This window comes from Pseudochaenichthys georgianus, unplaced genomic scaffold (assembly GCF_902827115.2).
Source record: "Pseudochaenichthys georgianus unplaced genomic scaffold, fPseGeo1.2 scaffold_721_arrow_ctg1, whole genome shotgun sequence".
NCBI lineage: Eukaryota > Metazoa > Chordata > Actinopteri > Perciformes > Channichthyidae > Pseudochaenichthys > Pseudochaenichthys georgianus.
The window spans coordinates 47,704-68,500 of NW_027263274.1; the positions used below are offsets into that span (position 1 = coordinate 47,704).

Below are 20,797 nucleotides of genomic sequence, written 5' to 3' on the forward strand. Positions count from 1 at the left end.
TACTTTAAAGAGTCCTCTCCTGCTGAGTGTTCAGGTGTATATCAGTATGTAGTGTCTCTACTTTAAAGAGTCCTCTCCTGCTGATGTTCAGGTGTATATCAGTAGTGCCTCTACTTTAAAGAGTCCTCTCCTGCTGATGTTCAGGTGTATATCAGTATGTAGTGTCTGTACTTTAAAGAGTCCTCTCCTGCTGATGTTCAGGTGTATATCAGTATGTAGTGTCTCTACTTTAAAGAGTCCTCTCCTGCTGATGTTCAGGTGTATATCAGTATGTAGTGTCTCTACTTTAAAGAGTCCTCTCCTGCTGATGTTCAGGTGTATATCAGTATGTAGTGTCTCTACTTTAAAGAGTCCTCTCCTGCTGATGTTCAGGTGTATATCAGTATGTAGTGTCTCTACTTTAAAGAGTCCTCTCCTGCTGATGTTCAGGTGTATATCAGTATGTAGTGTCTCTACTTTAAAGAGTCCTCTCCTGCTGATGTTCAGGTGTATATCAGTATGTAGTGTCTCTACTTTAAAGAGTCCTCTCCTGCTGATGTTCAGGTGTATATCAGTATGTAGTGTCTCTACTTTAAAGAGTCCTCTCCTGCTGATGTTCAGGTGTATATCAGTATGTAGTGTCTCTACTTTAAAGAGTCCTCTCCTGCTGATGTTCAGGTGTATATCAGTATGTAGTGTCTCTACTTTAAAGAGTCCTCTCCTGCTGATGTTCAGGTGTATATCAGTATGTAGTGTCTCTACTTTAAAGAGTCCTCTCCTGCTGATGTTCAGGTGTATATCAGTATGTAGTGTCTCTACTTTAAAGAGTCCTCTCCTGCTGATGTTCAGGTGTATATCAGTATGTAGTGTCTCTACTTTAAAGAGTCCTCTCCTGCTGATGTTCAGGTGTATATCAGTATGTAGTGTCTCTACTTTAAAGAGTCCTCTCCTGCTGATGTTCAGGTGTATATCAGTATGTAGTGTCTCTACTTTAAAGAGTCCTCTCCTGCTGATGTTCAGGTGTATATCAGTATGTAGTGTCTCTACTTTAAAGAGTCCTCTCCTGCTGATGTTCAGGTGTATATCAGTATGTAGTGTCTCTACTTTAAAGAGTCCTCTCCTGCTGATGTTCAGGTGTATATCAGTATGTAGTGTCTCTACTTTAAAGAGTCCTCTCCTGCTGATGTTCAGGTGTATATCAGTATGTAGTGTCTCTACTTTAAAGAGTCCTCTCCTGCTGATGTTCAGGTGTATATCAGTATGTAGTGTCTCTACTTTAAAGAGTCCTCTCCTGCTGATGTTCAGGTGTATATCAGTATGTAGTGTCTCTACTTTAAAGAGTCCTCTCCTGCTGATGTTCAGGTGTATATCAGTATGTAGTGTCTCTACTTTAAAGAGTCCTCTCCTGCTGATGTTCAGGTGTATATCAGTATGTAGTGTCTCTACTTTAAAGAGTCCTCTCCTGCTGATGTTCAGGTGTATATCAGTATGTAGTGTCTCTACTTTAAAGAGTCCTCTCCTGCTGATGTTCAGGTGTATATCAGTATGTAGTGTCTCTACTTTAAAGAGTCCTCTCCTGCTGATGTTCAGGTGTATATCAGTATGTAGTGTCTCTACTTTAAAGAGTCCTCTCCTGCTGATGTTCAGGTGTATATCAGTATGTAGTGTCTCTACTTTAAAGAGTCCTCTCCTGCTGATGTTCAGGTGTATATCAGTATGTAGTGTCTCTACTTTAAAGAGTCCTCTCCTGCTGATGTTCAGGTGTATATCAGTATGTAGTGTCTCTACTTTAAAGAGTCCTCTCCTGCTGATGTTCAGGTGTATATCAGTATGTAGTGTCTCTACTTTAAAGAGTCCTCTCCTGCTGATGTTCAGGTGTATATCAGTATGTAGTGTCTCTACTTTAAAGAGTCCTCTCCTGCTGATGTTCAGGTGTATATCAGTATGTAGTGTCTCTACTTTAAAGAGTCCTCTCCTGCTGATGTTCAGGTGTATATCAGTATGTAGTGTCTCTACTTTAAAGAGTCCTCTCCTGCTGATGTTCAGGTGTATATCAGTATGTAGTGTCTCTACTTTAAAGAGTCCTCTCCTGCTGATGTTCAGGTGTATATCAGTATGTAGTGTCTCTACTTTAAAGAGTCCTCTCCTGCTGATGTTCAGGTGTATATCAGTATGTAGTGTCTCTACTTTAAAGAGTCCTCTCCTGCTGATGTTCAGGTGTATATCAGTATGTAGTGTCTCTACTTTAAAGAGTCCTCTCCTGCTGATGTTCAGGTGTATATCAGTATGTAGTGTCTCTACTTTAAAGAGTCCTCTCCTGCTGATGTTCAGGTGTATATCAGTATGTAGTGTCTCTACTTTAAAGAGTCCTCTCCTGCTGATGTTCAGGTGTATATCAGTATGTAGTGTCTCTACTTTAAAGAGTCCTCTCCTGCTGATGTTCAGGTGTATATCAGTATGTAGTGTCTCTACTTTAAAGAGTCCTCTCCTGCTGATGTTCAGGTGTATATCAGTATGTAGTGTCTCTACTTTAAAGAGTCCTCTCCTGCTGATGTTCAGGTGTATATCAGTATGTAGTGTCTCTACTTTAAAGAGTCCTCTCCTGCTGATGTTCAGGTGGATATCAGTATGTAGTGTCTCTACTTTAAAGAGTCCTCTCCTGCTGATGTTCAGGTGTATATCAGTATGTAGTGTCTCTACTTTAAAGAGTCCTCTCCTGCTGATGTTCAGGTGTATATCAGTATGTAGTGTCTCTACTTTAAAGAGTCCTCTCCTGCTGATGTTCAGCTGTATATCAGTATGTAGTGTCTCTACTTTAAAGAGTCCTCTCCTGCTGATGTCCAGTTGTCTATCAGTTAGTGTCTCTACTTTAAAGAGTCCTCTCCTGCTGATGTTCAGGTGTATATCAGTATGTAGTGTCTCTACTTTAAAGAGTCCTCTCCTGCTGATGTTCAGGTGTATATCAGTATGTAGTGTCTCTACTTTAAAGATGTCCTCTCCTGCTGATGTTCAGGTGTATATCAGTATGTAGTGTCTCTACTTTAAAGAGTCCTCTCCTGCTGATGTTCAGGTGTATATCAGTATGTAGTGTCTCTACTTTAAAGAGTCCTCTCCTGCTGATGTTCAGGTGTATATCAGTATGTAGTGTCTCTACTTTAAAGAGTCCTCTCCTGCTGATGTTCAGGTGTATATCAGTATGTAGTGTCTCTACTTTAAAGAGTCCTCTCCTGCTGATGTTCAGGTGTATATCAGTATGTAGTGTCTCTACTTTAAAGAGTCCTCTCCTGCTGATGTTCAGGTGTATATCAGTATGTAGTGTCTCTACTTTAAAGAGTCCTCTCCTGCTGATGTTCAGGTGTATATCAGTATGTAGTGTCTCTACTTTAAAGAGTCCTCTCCTGCTGATGTTCAGGTGTATATCAGTATGTAGTGTCTCTACTTTAAAGAGTCCTCTCCTGCTGATGTTCAGGTGTATATCAGTATGTAGTGTCTCTACTTTAAAGAGTCCTCTCCTGCTGATGTTCAGGTGTATATCAGTAGTGTCCTCTACTTTAAAGAGTCCTCTCCTGCTGATGTTCAGGTGTATATCAGTATGTAGTGTCTCTACTTTAAAGAGTCCTCTCCTGCTGATGTTCAGGTGTATATCAGTATGTAGTGTCTCTACTTTAAAGAGTCCTCTCCTGCTGATGTTCAGGTGTATATCAGTATGTAGTGTCTCTACTTTAAAGAGTCCTCTCCTGCTGATGTTCAGGTGTATATCAGTATGTAGTGTCTCTACTTTAAAGAGTCCTCTCCTGCTGATGTTCAGGTGTATATCAGTATGTAGTGTCTCTACTTTAAAGAGTCCTCTCCTGCTGATGTTCAGGTGTATATCAGTATGTAGTGTCCTCTACTTTAAAGAGTCCTCTCCTGCTGATGTTCAGGTGTATATCAGTATGTAGTGTCTCTACTTTAAAGAGTCCTCTCCTGCTGATGTTCAGGTGTATATCAGTATGTAGTGTCTCTACTTTAAAGAGTCCTCTCCTGCTGATGTTCAGGTGTATATCAGTATGTAGTGTCTCTACTTTAAAGAGTCCTCTCCTGCTGATGTTCAGGTGTATATCAGTATGTAGTGTCTCTACTTTAAAGAGTCCTCTCCTGCTGATGTTCAGGTGTATATCAGTATGTAGTGTCTCTACTTTAAAGAGTCCTCTCCTGCTGATGTTCAGGTGTATATCAGTATGTAGTGTCTCTACTTTAAAGAGTCCTCTCCTGCTGATGTTCAGGTGTATATCAGTATGTAGTGTCTCTACTTTAAAGAGTCCTCTCCTGCTGATGTTCAGGTGTATATCAGTATGTAGTGTCTCTACTTTAAAGAGTCCTCTCCTGCTGATGTTCAGGTGTATATCAGTATGTAGTGTCTCTACTTTAAAGAGTCCTCTCCTGCTGATGTTCAGGTGTATATCAGTATGTAGTGTCTCTACTTTAAAGAGTCCTCTCCTGCTGATGTTCAGGTGTATATCAGTATGTAGTGTCTCTACTTTAAAGAGTCCTCTCCTGCTGATGTTCAGGTGTATATCAGTATGTAGTGTCTCTACTTTAAAGAGTCCTCTCCTGCTGATGTTCAGGTGTATATCAGTATGTAGTGTCTCTACTTTAAAGAGTCCTCTCCTGCTGATGTTCAGGTGTATATCAGTATGTAGTGTCTCTACTTTAAAGAGTCCTCTCCTGCTGATGTTCAGGTGTATATCAGTATGTAGTGTCTCTACTTTAAAGAGTCCTCTCCTGCTGATGTTCAGGTGTATATCAGTATGTAGTGTCTCTACTTTAAAGAGTCCTCTCCTGCTGATGTTCAGGTGTATATCAGTATGTAGTGTCTCTACTTTAAAGAGTCCTCTCCTGCTGATGTTCAGGTGTATATCAGTATGTAGTGTCTCTACTTTAAAGAGTCCTCTCCTGCTGATGTTCAGGTGTATATCAGTATGTAGTGTCTCTACTTTAAAGAGTCCTCTCCTGCTGATGTTCAGGTGTATATCAGTATGTAGTGTCTCTACTTTAAAGAGTCCTCTCCTGCTGATGTTCAGGTGTATATCAGTATGTAGTGTCTCTACTTTAAAGAGTCCTCTCCTGCTGATGTTCAGGTGTATATCAGTATGTAGTGTCTCTACTTTAAAGAGTCCTCTCCTGCTGATGTTCAGGTGTATATCAGTATGTAGTGTCTCTACTTTAAAGAGTCCTCTCCTGCTGATGTTCAGGTGTATATCAGTAGTGCCTCTACTTTAAAGAGTCCTCTCCTGCTGATGTTCAGGTGTATATAAGTATGTAGTGTCTCTACTTTAAAGAGTCCTCTCCTGCTGATGTTCAGGTGTATATCAGTATGTAGTGTTTCTACTTTAAAGATGTCCTCTCCTGCTGGTGTTCAGGTGTATATCAGTATGTAGTGTCTCTACTTTAAAGAGTCCTCTCCTGCTGATGTTCAGGTGTATATCAGTATGTAGAGTCTCTACTTTAAAGATTCCTCTCCTGCTGATGTTCAGGTGTATATCAGTATGTAGTGTCTCTACTTTAAAGAGTCCTCTCCTGCTGATGTTCAGGTGTATATCAGTATGTAGTGTCTCTACTTTAAAGAGTCCTCTCCTGCTGATGTTCAGGTGTATATCAGTATGTAGAGTCTCTACTTTAAAGATTCCTCTCCTGCTGATGTTCAGGTGTATATCAGTATGTAGAGTCTCTACTTTAAAGAGTCCTCTCCTGCTGATGTTCAGGTGTATATCAGTATGTAGTGTCTCTACTTTAAAGAGTCCTCTCCTGCTGATGTTCAGGTGTATATCAGTATGTAGTGTCTCTACTTTAAAGAGTCCTCTCCTGCTGATGTTCAGGTGTATATCAGTATGTAGTGTCTCTACTTTAAAGAGTCCTCTCCTGCTAATGTTCAGGTGTATATCAGTATGTAGTGTCTCTACTTTAAAGACTGTGTTGAAGGGGGGGGGGGGGGGGGGGGGGTTCAGTGCCCAGGGTCGGCCCCTTCTTTCCATGGGAGCCTGCCTGCAGACCTCCACTCTCAGGACACCTCCACTGTCAGTACAGGAAGTGACGATTCTGACGCGTTTTTTCCCGCCCACCGAAGGACTCGTTTGATGGAAGTTTTCAAATCACAATGGAGACTCATCACGGAGGTGATGAGTCCGACCACCGTGCACTTTGGGTCGGCCTTGGTCCAGCCCTTTTGACCCCCAGCCTGGTTCTCGTAAAAGTTTTTCTCTCAAATGACACCATGGAGGTATGTAACGGGAGTTGACAGGGGATTCTGCCCGCCTCACGAGTGCCTATTTCCGGACACTGTTTTATTATTTTTTAGGTTATCTCAGGTTATCCCGGGGACATTGCCCGGTCTCGGGTGTCCCCCCACGGCCTGTGTCCAATTTGTATTTGCGTGCATTTCCTGTTCTGAAAGTGGCGCTGCGGCTGTACTGATAGTAACTACAAGGTGTCCGTATATATCTATATATATATATATATATACATATATACATATGTATATATATATATACATATATACATATGTATATATTAAGTGTCACGATCCGATTTTATTTTGTATTTGCGTGCATTTCCTGTTTGGAAAGTGGCACTGTCCTGATAGTGGTGATTTTATTTTGGAATTCTTAGCGTGCACTTCCTGTACTGACAGTGGAGGTGTCCTGAGAGTGGAGGTCTGCACCGGAACTGTCCTGAGAGTGGAGGTCTGCAGGCAGACCCCTCTCCTTCTTTCAGCCTCCAGATGCTGCTGAGGGCCCCTCTGAACATCCATCCAATCAGAGAGACTGTCAGAGACTCTTACTTTGAAAGGTATTCTTATTTTAAAGGTATATTTTGGTATTTATTTTGAAGGTATCTCTGAGGCGCTGCACCTGAGCGTGGACCAGAGGAGGCCATGTCGTGCAGCAGGTCTCACGCTGCCTCCGCCGAGCCGTGCAGGAATGCCAAAGCTTTCACAGTGAACCCTGAAGGAGACCGCAGCGCTCTGGAGACCAAGTATGCAGCAGTTGTTGTTTTGAGTGGTGGAAGTGATCCTGATGCGAGCGAGCAGCGGGCGGAGGCTGAGACAACAGAGAGGGACGGATGGAGGACAGAGAGTCTGAGCCACACTTTCATAGTGGCCACACGGCGGTACTACAACTTCAGTGGGCCCAGAGATACCGTTTCCCTTTCGACTTCCATTCGTCACAAGCAGAGATCCCCAAAGGGTGTTGAGGAGGTAAGTGTAGAGTAGGGTCTCCAGCACACAGCGACCGCTGGATGCTAACACACACACACACACACACACACACACACACACACACACACACACACACACACACACACACACACACACACACACACACACACACACACACACACACACACACACACACACACACACACACACACACACACACACACACACACACACACACACACACACACACACACACACACACACACACACACACACACACACACACACACACACACACACACACACACACACACACCATGTATACATCACTTCAGGGGACATTACATTGACTTACATGCATTTCCTGGAGACTTACCCTAACCAAGTCTTCACCCTAAAATTAATGATCCCCCTCATGGGGACCTCCAATGTGTCCCCATAAGGGAGGCGAGTCCCCACACGTGACTGTGTAAACAGATGTAGGTCCCCACAAGGATAGTAATATTCCTATTATACACACATGCATTTCCAAACATCTGGACTACCTATGTTGCAAATGTATTATCTTTTCAATTTACACACGGCATCTATTGCAGTCTGTCCGTCCTGGGAGAGGGATCCCTCCTCTGTTGCTCTCCCTGAGGTTTCTCCATGTTCCCTTTAAACTGTGGGGTTTCTCTGGAAGTGTTTCCTTGTACGATGTGAGGGTCTGAGGACAGAGGGTCTAAGGACAGAGGGTCTGAGGACAGAGGGTCTGAGGACAGAGGGTCAGAGGGTCTAAGGACAGAGGGTCTAAGGACAGAGGGTCTGAGGACAGAGGGTCTAAGGACAGAGGGTCTGAGGACAGAGGGTCTAAGGACAGAGGGTCTGAGGACAGAGGGTCTGAGGACAGAGGGTCTAAGGACAGAGGGTCAGAGGGTCTAAGGACAGAGGGTCTAAGGACAGAGGGTCTGAGGACAGAGGGTCTAAGGACAGAGGGTCTGAGGACAGAGGGTCTAAGGACAGAGGGTCTAAGGACAGAGGGTCTGAGGACAGAGGGTCTGAGGACAGAGGTTCTGAGGACAGAGGGTCTGAGGACAGAGGGTCTGAGGACAGAGGGTCTAAGGACAGAGGGTCTGAGGACAGAGGGTCTGAGGACAGAGGGTCTGAGGACAGAGGGTCTGAGGACAGAGGGTCTAAGGACAGAGGGTCTGAGGACAGAGGGTCTGAGGACAGAGGGTCTGAGGACAGAGGGTCTGAGGACAGAGGGTCTGAGGACAGAGGGTCTAAGGACAGAGGGTCTGAGGACAGAGGGTCTGAGGACAGAGGGTCTGAGGACAGAGGGTCTGAGGACAGAGGGTCTAAGGACAGAGGGTCTGAGGACAGAGGGTCTGAGGACAGAGGGTCTGAGGACAGAGGGTCTGAGGACAGAGGGTCTGAGGACAGAGGGTCTGAGGACAGAGGGTCTGAGGACAGAGGGTCTAAGGACAGAGGGTCTAAGGACAGAGGGTCTGAGGACAGAGGGTCTGAGGACAGAGGGTCTGAGGACAGAGGGTCTGAGGACAGAGGGTCTGAGGACAGAGGGTCTGAGGACAGAGGGTCTGAGGACAGAGGGTCTGAGGACAGAGGGTCTGAGGACAGAGGTTCTGAGGACAGAGGGTCTAAGGACAGAGGGTCTGAGGACAGAGGGTCTGAGGACAGAGGGTCTGAGGACAGAGGGTCTGAGGACAGAGGGTCTGAGGACAGAGGGTCTGAGGACAGAGGGTCTGAGGACAGAGGGTCTAAGGACAGAGGGTCTGAGGACAGAGGGTGTCGTATTGTCATACTCATATTCTGTACACACTGTGAAGACACTGAGACAAGGGTAACATTTCTGATATTGGGCTCTAAATAAACATTGATTGATTGATAATACTAGTCCACACACACACACAGATTTTCTCTGATGCACATCCTCTGCAGGTCAAACATCCCGTCACACACTTCCTGTCATAGTACACACACACACACACACACACACACACACACACACACACACACACACACACACACACACACCACACACACACACACACACACACACACACACACACACACACACACACACACACACACACACACACACACACACACACACACACACACACACACACACACTCCTTCCTGTCACACAGAGGCTGGTTGCACTTTATTTCCATAAAAGTGCATTTACAGGAAACTGAAGCATCTGTTGTTGTGTCGATTTGAAACACCAACACTTAAACCCCAGGACAGGAAGTGGTCTCCTACAGAGGACACAGAGACACTGAGGAACCATGAGGCCAGAGCCCAAAGGCAGCGTAGAGAGGCTCAGTGAATGTGGCTCTGAAGGTGTGGAGGTGGGTCAGTGTGTCTCTAGAGGAGACTCTGTAGAAGGAGAGAGAGCCAGATACACTGCTACTCTACCAGAGGAGGAGGAGGAGGAGGAGGAGGAGGAGGAGGAGGAGGAGGAGGAGGAGGAGGAGGAGGAGGAGGAGGAGGAACCACCTTCATCAGAGCAGTCCAGACTCCAGGACTGATCAGTCCTCGCTGCCTCCTCTCCTGCTGATTCCTCTGTAAGTCACTCTCTGGATGATCAGGGTATGGCAGTGGGGTTAGGGTTAGGGGTGTGGTTAGGGGTGTGGTTGGGGTGTGGTTGGGGTGTGGTTGGGGGTGTGGTTGGGGGTGTGGTTAGGGGTGTGGTTGGGGGTGTGGTTGGGGGTGTGGTTAGGGGTGTGGTTGGGGTGTGGTTGGGGGTGTGGTTGGGGGTGTGGTTGGGGGTGTGGTTGGGGGTGTGGTTAGGGGTGTGGTTGGGGGTGTGGTTGGGGGTGTGGTTAGGGGTGTGGTTGGGGGTGTGGTTGGGGGTGTGGTTAGGGGTGTGGTTGGGGTGTGGTTGGGGGTGTGGTTAGTGGTGTAGTTAGGGCGCCGGCTGCTGGAGTGATGGGAGTGGCTCGGCCGGAGACCAGACAGCTGACCAGAATCAGGTAATCAGTCAATAACAGCATGTTGGTAACCTGGTTCTGGTCTCTCTTGCAGTAGAGGCTGGATCCTGAGAGGAGGGTCCTGAGAGGAGGATCCTGAGAGGAGGATCCTGAGAGGAGGGTCTTGAGAGGAGGGTCCTGAGAGGAGGATCCTGAGAGGAGGGTCTTGAGAGGAGGGTCCTGAGAGGAGGATCCTGAGAGGAGGATCCTGAGAGGAGGGTCTTGAGAGGAGGGTCTTGAGAGGAGGATCCTGAGAGGAGGGTCCTGAGAGGAGGGTCCTGAGAGGAGGGTCCTGAGAGGAGGATCCTGAGAGGAGGGTCCTGAGAGGAGGATCCTGAGAGGAGGATCCTGAGAGGAGGGTCCTGAGAGGAGGGTCTGCTCACTGTGTTTGAGTCCAGGGTGAGTTCACAGGAATCTGACGAGACACAGACAGCAGTTTATCATCAGACCCACCTGAAGGCTTTACTCTCTGTTAGTGGTCTTTCCATAAAGCTTCAGATCAGTCATGTTCTAATGAATGAATACCACCTCCATCCTCTGTGTCTCCAGAGAGAAGCTGATCCACACTCACACTTCCTCAGGATCCCGGACCGTACTTGCCAACCCTCCCGGTTTCATTGGTGAGGAAAAAGGGTTCATTAAGAGGGAAAAGGAAATATCGAAGAGTAGGGCAAAAGACAAAGGGTCATGGCGGAAGAGCAGTGATACGAAGGGTCCTTCCAGAGGGCGACCTGCGACTCAGCGTCAGAAGTGATGGAGTTCTCGAGAAGGCCTGATAGTGGGTCCCAGGTAGCACGGAAGCATTTCAGAGATACTTTCAATGAGAATCTTCTGAAGGCTTTGCAACACATCACGTATCCACTGGTATGTGTTGGTGGGGAAGCTCGTATCCATCTGGAGAGAAGAGAGCGTCTGGCTAACAGAGTGGTGAAGGCCGAACAGTGCAGTCAGGATTAGGGTCTGTCTTTGTGTTGAAGGCCCGCTCAAGGGTTCCAAACATGTCAGACCACAACGTGTCCAGCCTCGGGCGAGTCCAGAACATGTGCAGAGGGTCAGCTGCATCCGTTACAGGCATCACTCCGATCCGGGAACGTTTGAGCCAGCTTAGCAAAGTGAGCTCTGTGGAGCACCCTGCACTGGAGTAGCCATGTCGAGCACAGAGAGGAGATCCATTGATCCTCGAAATGTCGCTCCCAGAGCTCCTTAAGAGGCAGGGTCCGGACTCCGGGACCCAATCTGACCACAGATCTGTGGTCAGAAATAGAACGTGCCTTTTCACAACAAGTCAGTATCCCTCCGCGTCTGAGAAAAACGGTATACCGTTGGGCCGAAAAGCAAAGGCTTTCTACCACCATCCGGTGAAGCCTGGGGATGCGGTGTGGGATAGCATGGAGCCCTTGGGGGTGAACAGCCTGGGGATGCGGTGTGGTATAGCATGGAGCCCTTGGGGGTGAACAGCCTGGGGATGCGGTGTGGTATAGCATGGAGCCCTTGGGGGTGAACAGCCTGGGGATGCGGTGTGGGATAGCATGGAGCCCTTGGGGGTGAACAGCCTGGGGATGCGGTGTGGTATAGCATGGAGCCCTTGGGGGTGAACAGCCTGGGGATGCGGTGTGGTATAGCATGGAGCCCTTGGGGGTGAACAGCCTGGGGATGCGGTGTGGGATAGCATGGAGCCCTTGGGGGTGAACAGCCTGGGGATGCGGTGTGGTATAGCATGGAGCCCTTGGGGGTGAACAGCCTGGGGTCCATGATGACCCGCATCAGTGAAGAGGCTGGCACTGCTACGCGTTACACAAACCATTGCGTCAGAAGCACCTCAGACAGCGGCTGGCGGAGGCCGGGTTGGAGGCCAGAGACATCATGTCCGTTAGCGGGCATACAAATGAGTCATCGCTTCGCAGCTACTGGGCTCCATCTCTGGACAACAGAAAGATGTGGAGCAACGCGCTTTTTGCCGGTCCGGGACACGCCATGAAACGGCCACTGGAGGAAAGCTCTTCCGATGACCTACCCGGGAACACCACGGCACCACCTGCACACAGTCTGGCATGGAGTTCATGGAGAGCTGTTTCAAGAATGGCACTTTTAATGGCAGCATGAACATCCACCTTCATTCTGAAGCCAACATGTTAAATATGTAAATAAATAAATAAATAGCCTAATTCAAGAATTGTTGTCAATAAATTGGTTAATAATATATTATTTACTATAATTATATCAATAACTGTAAGGGGGGAAGCAGGAGTGTTCGATTGATCGGCTAGCGTTACCAAGGGAACTACTTTATAGGAACTACTTTCTGACGGAGATTAACTCAAGCAGAAAGTGTAGGTTTGGGAGCAAATTAGCCGCATTATGAAATTATTTTATGATATTGTTGATTACAATGATAGTTTGTGTTATAGAATCGCAATCATACACTTGAGGCCGTTCTTGAACGGCCTCAAGTGTATGATTGATCGAATGCCATTAGTGTGTACAGAGGCAGGTGGAGAGGCATATAGAGTTTAATCCAGGAAACAAATTGGGAATCGAAACCAAATGTATCAAGACTAGAAAATAGGAAACCCCACTCAACCCTATCGAAGGACTTCTCTGCGTCAAGTGTCACTATGACTTCGGGGTGTTAGAGGACGGAGAGAACATTATATTGAGCAACCTCCTCGTGTTAAAGAGTGTCTCCCCACCAGAAAGCCCGTTTGGTCCAGCGAAATGAGATCTGGCAGTACACGTTGGAGGCGGATAGCCAGTATGTTGGCCAGTATCTTACAGTCCACATTCAACAGTGAGACTGGTCTGTAACTGCCACACGAAGTAGGATCTTTGTCTTTCTTGAGAAGCAAGGAGATAGACGCAGTGGCCAACGTTCTGGCAATCGGCCCGTCTGGAGAGAGTCCTTGTACATCCTAGCCTTATAGAATTCAACTGTGTAGCCGTCGGGCCCAGAAGACTTCCCACTTTGCACAGATTTCATTGCATCGTGTATCTCAAGGGTGGAGATGGGGCCGCCCAATTCGCTAGCGATGTTCTCGTTACTTTTGGGGTAAATGAAGGAGTCAAGAGGATTGGGGGTCGTGGCAGGGATCGGGGGGCAATCCGAAGTGTAGACATTGGTGTGAAAGTCCGAGAAAGACCTGTTAATATCAGCTGGGTTAGAAGTAAGGTTGCCATCGGACAATCTGATTTGGGGAATCAATCTGGACGCACTGGCCGCACGAGCTTGTTGAGCTAGGAGTCTACCAGCTTTGTCTCAGTTGTCTCTCAACAAAGCCCGTCATCAGAAGGTCGTGTTCTGAATGTAGCAGGAGGCGTTTTTATAGAGAGAAGGAGAGGAGAGTATGTTTCATCGAGTAAGCGAAGCTCAACACAGATTTCTGAAAGCCTTTTCATCTTTTCTCTTACGTGAAGTGTACGAAATGACCTGTCCCCGCACAGTGGCCTTAAGAGCCTCCCAAAGAAAACCGCTACCAACGTCGGAAGTGTCATTAATGTCAATGTAGGAAGAAATGTGAGTGAAGATAGTCTCTAGATTCCCTGTCTGACAGCAGGGGAGAATGCATTTCCATAATGGAGGGGGGGGCATACCAAGAGGGAAATGAATGTCAACCGAGGTGGGAGAATGATCTGAGATGGCTATCGGATGGTATTCGATGAATTGACTAGATGAATCAAATTGTTATCGAGTAAAAAGAAATCAATTTGTGACAAAGTGTGGTGCCTGTGTGAGAAGAAGGACAATGCTCTACTTTGTGGGTTAATACATCTCCAGGGGTCTGAGAGTCCTAATCGTGATGCGTTGTGCAGAACTACCTTGGCTCGTGTGAGCGATGACCTGTCGAGACTCACGTCCTGGACCCAATTCCAGTCCCCAGCCATAATAATACGATGGTTGTCGGCGTTGGGAATTTGAGCAAAGAGGTTCACAAAAAAATTACCATCATCCGAATTGGGAGCGTATAGAAGCTGTATCACTGGGGTGTTCTGTAGCGTGCCCGAAAGTATGACTTAACGACCATCAGGATCTGATATCGAATTTGTCAATTCAAATCTGACATTCCTGTGAATAATAGTAGCTGCCCCTCTGGCTTTGTGCGAGAACTTTGAGTGGAACAAGTGACTCATCCATGCCCTTTTAACACGAAGGGTATCAGAAGATTGAAGATGAGTTTCCTGCAGCAATATGACATCTCCGTTCAGATGTTGCAGCCGTGTCATTACCTTACCCATCTCAGCAGCGCCCTTAGTGTTCCAGGAAATCAGGCGCACTCCTCTGCCGGTCGTTGTCATGGCAGACACCATCTAGGAGGCTCCTCAAAGACAAGTGTACCTGGACAAACACTGTCTTGCATACGCAGGAGAAAGAGAAGAGAGGACGACGGAAAATAATAATAGTAATGATAACAACAAAAACCCCAAAAAACCCACGTGGCCATAGCTATAGCTGAACCCAAAATGCACAGCATTATCAAGCACTCTGGCTTGGATCTATGAAATTACACTAACGCTTGTAATTACACTAACACTAGTCTTCCGGGGACCTAGTCGCTATCTAAACAGTAAACCATCCCCATAGTATCCCACACAGAACAAGTGGATGGGCAAGTGAATAGGAAATTGTCAAATATTATGCAGATAAATCTATGCCAATACCAAACCACAGAGAACAGAGAAGAGAACACACATACGATTCAGTGCAGTAAGAATCAGCATGAACAGCCGGTCCAACAAGTAAAGACAATGTATTTCATCCATTCAGATGAGACATAATAGGAAATACAATAACGTGCAAAAGACATCCCTGAATGGTAAAGGCACAGGTGGACAGGGAAATAAGCCAGAGCCACAGCTCCACGTCAATGGAGCTGTGGCTCCCTCTAGAGGCAAAAGCGATACTCTGCGGATAACATGTCGTGTGACCTATCAACAGGCATTCATAACGGCAAGGAACACACCCAAAGGAAAATATAAGAAGTCTAGCCGTGAAAAACACACATGTCTGTCTGCGTGTTAAGAACCCATGTGAACTAACAGGTCAGACAAGTTACTTAGGTAGCCAGTAAGGCTAGTAAACTGGGCTAACGTGACCAAACCGCAGCAGTCAGGCGGAGGAGGAGGCATGAGAGCTGACTTTAGCTGCAATGAAGTCCTTGGCCTCAGAAACGGAGGAAAGTCTCTTCCTGGCCCCGTCCTTCAGTGTGATGTTAAGCCTCGCAGGGAGAAGTAGTGCGGGCCTGAAGCCCCGTTGGTAAAGTTCAGACATCGCCTCTTGGTATTCGCTGCGCTGCTCCACTGTCAGAAGGATAATCCTCGTAGGTCCCACGGTACTGCAGCTTGCCTCTCTTAGCTCTGGCCTCACGGATAATCTTATCTTTCTGCTGGAGTCTGTGGAGCCTGATGACCCCGGGTCTCGGTCTCTGACCCGGTCCTGGCTTGTTGGAGAGTGCACGGTGCGCTCTGTCGCAAAACAAACAAACAAACCCAAACATCATATCATTAGACCAAACTGGGTTTATGAAAGGCCGACACTCCTTCTCCAACATCCGTCGCCTTCTCCACATCCTCCTCTCTCCTGCATCCTAGGAGACACCAGAGGTGGTGGTCTCATTGGATGCAGAGAAAGCGTTCGACAGGGTGGAGTGGGCAGTGGCGAGCCGTCCGGGCCCTCTAGGCCCTCTGTGAGGGCCTAAGATATTCTAAAAAATAATATTTGAAAACATTAAAAAAAATAAAAAAATATTATTTTTTATATTTTATTGTTGTTACATTTTTCATTAATTTTACCAAAATAACTTAATTTAATTGTATTTAAAATAATATTTCCAAAGAAATAAATCCTTCGAATCTGCCTGTTCAGTTTCTGTTGGAATGTGAAGGGTTAAATGCCGTCTCTGCGAGTTACTGTGAAGACGGGAGAGCTCGTTGGTCCCTCTCTCCATGCACAGAGGGCCAGCTACAGTAACTCAACGAGAGAGTAATGTCAAATGACCGTACAATTGACCAATCATATCTTCCCTCTAAATGGGCGGGCTTTATTTTCGCGGACTTTATGACAAGTTCCGCCCGCTGTGAGGTCTACGCAAGAGGTGCAGTGACGCGTCCTAAAACCCGGAAGTAAGCAACGGGATTTCTCCAGAGGATTTTGGAAAATAGCTGGAAATGAGGTCTGTGGAAAACGAACCTGTGAGATTGTGATGGCCACAGCCACACAGGGTAAACCAACTACACTGCATCCTCATCTTCAGTAGTTTTGCTTTAGTGCAGCTATAATAAAACATGCCAATTAACACCACACATTTGCTCTAGATGGTAAACTCTGTATGTGATTGTAATCTGACATTACTTCAAACATTTTAGCACAGCTAAAACACAAGTATTTGTTTGTATTAATTACATTCTTTGTCTCTTGAGTTCCCGTGTCCATTGGGGGAGGTTACTTCCTGGTTCAGCAAAGGGCGTGGCCGAGCGCTGAGGGCTCATAAATACTGCAAGGAGCCAATTGGGACAGATTGGGACAAACCACCTGCTTCCATGTCAAAGGGGGGATTTGGGTTTTGTCAGTGTCCTGTGTGTACCATGTGACTATTAATTATCCCTTGGGTTCAACTTGGTTTGGCCAAGCCACTATCTAGGTTCCTTGGTTTTTCATTGTAGGAGGTCCGTTTGTTGAGTTAACACCTGTTATGTTTCTTTGAGGTATTGTCTGTTGACCTCTTTTATCGGCCGAGCTATTACATGATGTTTTGTGGATTTTTGGGTAAATAAAAACCCTAGTTTATTTAAACCACTCCTGTGTCCTGTTGTCTTACTGCTTGGTCCCTGACATAGATAAATGCACGTTGTGTTCAGCCGGATAATATCCACAGGTCTATCCTACTTTTTTTTTTATTCATAAATCTAATCGATAGATTTATGATCGATAGATTTAGCATAAGTTCGTTCATGATGGCTCACTTCAGTGATGACATCGTTGCGAAATTATTAACCGAGTCATTTTCAAGATTGAGTTACAATGATAAACTGGAGAGGCAAAGGATCAGCTGCATGACCCGCACGTGCTTCATCCAGAAGGACAGGAGGATGGACTTTGTGTTGCAGTGATTTATCATCAAAGGTAGGCCTAGGTCATTCTCAATGTGGGCCGCCGTGCCGACTTCATTCATGTGTAATTGTCACGTGGCTGTGGGCGCCCTGTCCTGAGAGGTGCTTAGATAAATGGTGTTGTTCTGTGTGGTAGAGGGTCGCTGTCAGTGATGCGTTTTGCACCCCGGACCACTGTTTTGATATTCCGCTGAAGTCTACGTTGAGACGTAATATCTCTTCTTTTTTTTTCGAGGGAAGGGGGGTGGGTCAGAGGGCCTAGGTATAAAAGTCACGGCTCGCCACTGGGAGTGGGGCTTTCTATTTGAGGTCCTTAAGAGGTTCAGCCTCGGATCCAAATGTGTCTCATGGATAGCATTGTTATACTCTTCACCCAAGGCTTCAGTGAGTACTAACGGGATAAGTTCTCAATACTTTACACTAGGTAGAGGTACTCGCCAGGGTTGCCCTCTAAGCCCGTTACTATTCGCTATGGCAATCGAACCACTATCAATCGCGCTTAAATCGTCCAGCTTTACACAAGGGATGACCAGATATGGCTCTGAACACATACTCTCGTTATACGCTGACGATTTACTATTGTTCATTTCTAACCCTATATCTACCATTCCTCAGATAATAGATATTAACCCGACTCGGAACCTTCTCAGGGTACAAGCTACACTTTTCCAAGAGTGAGTGCTTCCCCGTAAATGACCTGGCCCTTCAGATCCCCGATAGACTTCACCTTCAAGATGTCTAGGAGTCATTTTAAGTATTTAGGAGTGAATATAAGCTTTCTGTACCTCTTTCAATGTCTGCCAGTCTTCCTACCCAAATCACTTTTTCGTAAAATAGACAAACTCATCTCCTCTATTTTATGGCAAGGGAAGACTCCTAGAATTAGGAAAGAGCTTTTACAAAGGCATAGATCTACAGGAGGATTAGCGCTTCCAAATATAAGACACTACTATTGGGCAGCCAATATCCACAAAATAATTCGAACCAACATGGAGCTGGTGTGAGCTTGAAGCCGAATCCTGTCCTAATACCTCACTCTTGGCTTTGCCTACATCTAAATTAGCCAGCCGGCCGACTCAACATTCGAATAACCCGATTGTTGTTTCCACCCTAAGAATTCGGTCCCAATTCAGAAAGGCTCATGGACTCTGTGGTTCCTCTATACATAGTCCCATTCGCAACAACCATCTCTTTCTCCCCCCTCACACTGATGGGCCTTCTCTATGTGGCAGAGAGTAGGTCTCATCAGAGGAAGGGACCTTTACATTAACAATGTTTTCGGTAGCTTTAGCCAACTCTCTGACTCATGTAGCCTTCCAAGCACTCATCTATTTCGTTACTTCCAGGTCCGAAACTGGGTTAAACTAAACAACCCTTCATTCCCCAATATCCCTCCGGATTCAATAATTGACTCAATTCTGGACACTTTAACAATGGAAAAAGGTCTGATTTCAAGAATTTACAATTCCGTCTCACAGAAACATCGCTTGGTAAAATCAAACACCATTGGGAAGAGGAACTAGTCCAAGCCATAGATGATGAGGTCTGGGATGGCGCATTAGCGAGAGTGAACAATAGTACGTCCTGTGCCAGGCTCAATCTTATACAACTAAAGGTTGTCCACGTATCCATTACACCAACTCTAAACTCTCCAAAATATACCCAAATGTCACGGACACCTGTAACAGATGCCACACGTCACCAGCAAACATGACTCATATGTTTTGGTCTTGTCCTGGCCTACAAGGATACTGGACAAGCATTTGCCAACACCTTACTGAGGCCTTGGACGTGGTATTGACACCATGTGCAGAAACTGCCATTTTTGGAGTAATACCTGGCCACCGAATGTTGAAGAGGAAAACTAAGGACAGTATAGCCTTTGCATCTATCTTAGCACGAAGAAGAATACTCCTAGAAAGGAAATCTTCTATACCACCTAAAGCATCTCAATGGCTTAAAGATCTAATGTTGTACCTGAACTTGGAGAAGATTAAATATAACATGAGGGGCTCCTCACAACTATTTGAATCTGTCTGGGGCTCTGAGAGCCTACATAGCTGAACTTAAGACACTACATTAAGGAGAAAGAGGCGAACTACGAATGTATGTGTAGGTTTTGTCTCTTTTTATCTGTTTTTACATTTTATTTATTATTTTCTGACTTTGTATACATGTATACGTGCATGTGCACATGTGTGTGGGTATGTACACACTAGGGATGGGAACGATTAATCGAATATTCGAAATTATTCAGGTATTCGAATAATTATTCATGGGTTCGAATATGAGTTATGAATTTCTTTATGAATTTTTTTTTGGGAGTGATGCCTAAGTTCATTACATATTATCAAATTGAATAATTCAATGTATACGACAGTGCCATAGCTAAATGCGTTAGTTGACGTCTAAAGGTGTGTTTTGCTCCGCTCACCGGTCCCTCACAGCGGGCAGAGCTGCAGGTGCTGATCTCTCTCTCTCGTGTCCGGTTATACTTCACTCGCGTTTATGTCCAAATCCATCAGATCTAGTTAGTTCTAGCCAATGATACGGCTGCTGCCCCTCCCTACACGCAGACCACGCAGACTCAAAGCTCATCTTAGGCCCAAATGTGGCGCAAATGAGCTCCGCCTCCGCAGCCGTTGGAGGTTCCGGCGCTAACAGCTCATGAGCGTGCTCCCCCGCCCCGTCAACACTCGCGACACATGAGTGGCCAGCCTAAACAATAATAAGCGCTGCTTGGCAACCGTGTGTGGCGGCAAAGTGCAGAGACATTTTGACAGGAGAGATTTAGTTTTGCCGGTATTCAACATATTTTACCAGTCATAGTCCGGTAATTATTTACACTCTAAGAAGAGTCCTACACAACAGACATGGCGTCAAGAAGGAGTAATGTGTGGAAAGACTTCGACCAGGTAAGTGAGTGCGGTGTAGAGGTCAAACTATGCCAAATTAAACTTATATACATGCTATACCTTGCTATACCCGCAACCTCCGTTCCAGCTGAGAGGGTCTTCTCTCCAGCTGGGCTGATCGTGAATCGCCTCCACACATGAAAGCTGTAGGCCTATAGCTGTCAAACTGTGATCACCAGTTCAATACATTTGACAAATTAAACTTGGTTTCTACTCTCGTATGTATTTCTAAAAAAGTATTGAAAAGAAATGGGGTAAAAAAAAAAATTCAGAAAAAGTATTTGGAAAAAAAATGTTACGCAATTTTTTTTTATAGGATATGTACATTTCGGTTAACCGGTTAACCGTTTTTTGGGGGGTCGAATATTCGAATATACAATTTCAAATTCCCATCCCTAGTACACACATGTATGTGTATATGTGGGTATACATGTGTGAGTATATGGGTACATGTATTACTGTTACTATTCTTTATTCCCTTATCTATTAATTTTCTTTTAATATTATCTTCTACATTACTTGACTTGTACCTATACATGTATCTATTTAGTTAGTTAGTTATTTAATTGACTAGCTAGGACCGGGAGGGGGGGAAAGGGGGGAAAAGAAACATATTGACTGTATGA

General features: G+C 45.8%; 1 protein-coding gene across 3 annotated transcripts in view; it reads left to right on the forward strand.

The window, feature by feature from the left end:
* The window catches only part of LOC117444068 (interferon-induced protein 44-like), a 43,680-nt gene that overhangs the window by 11,307 nt on the left and 11,576 nt on the right, over window positions 1-20,797 (forward strand). Inside the window, exon 1 of one of the 3 annotated variants that reach the window (XM_034079784.2) lies at window positions 6,664-7,216. The exons of the other annotated variants lie outside the window; for them this stretch is intronic. The gene's annotated coding sequence lies outside the window, so the exon portion shown is untranslated. Of the gene's footprint in view, window positions 1-6,663; window positions 7,217-20,797 lie in introns of those variants that run through there. 3 annotated transcript variants of the gene reach the window in all.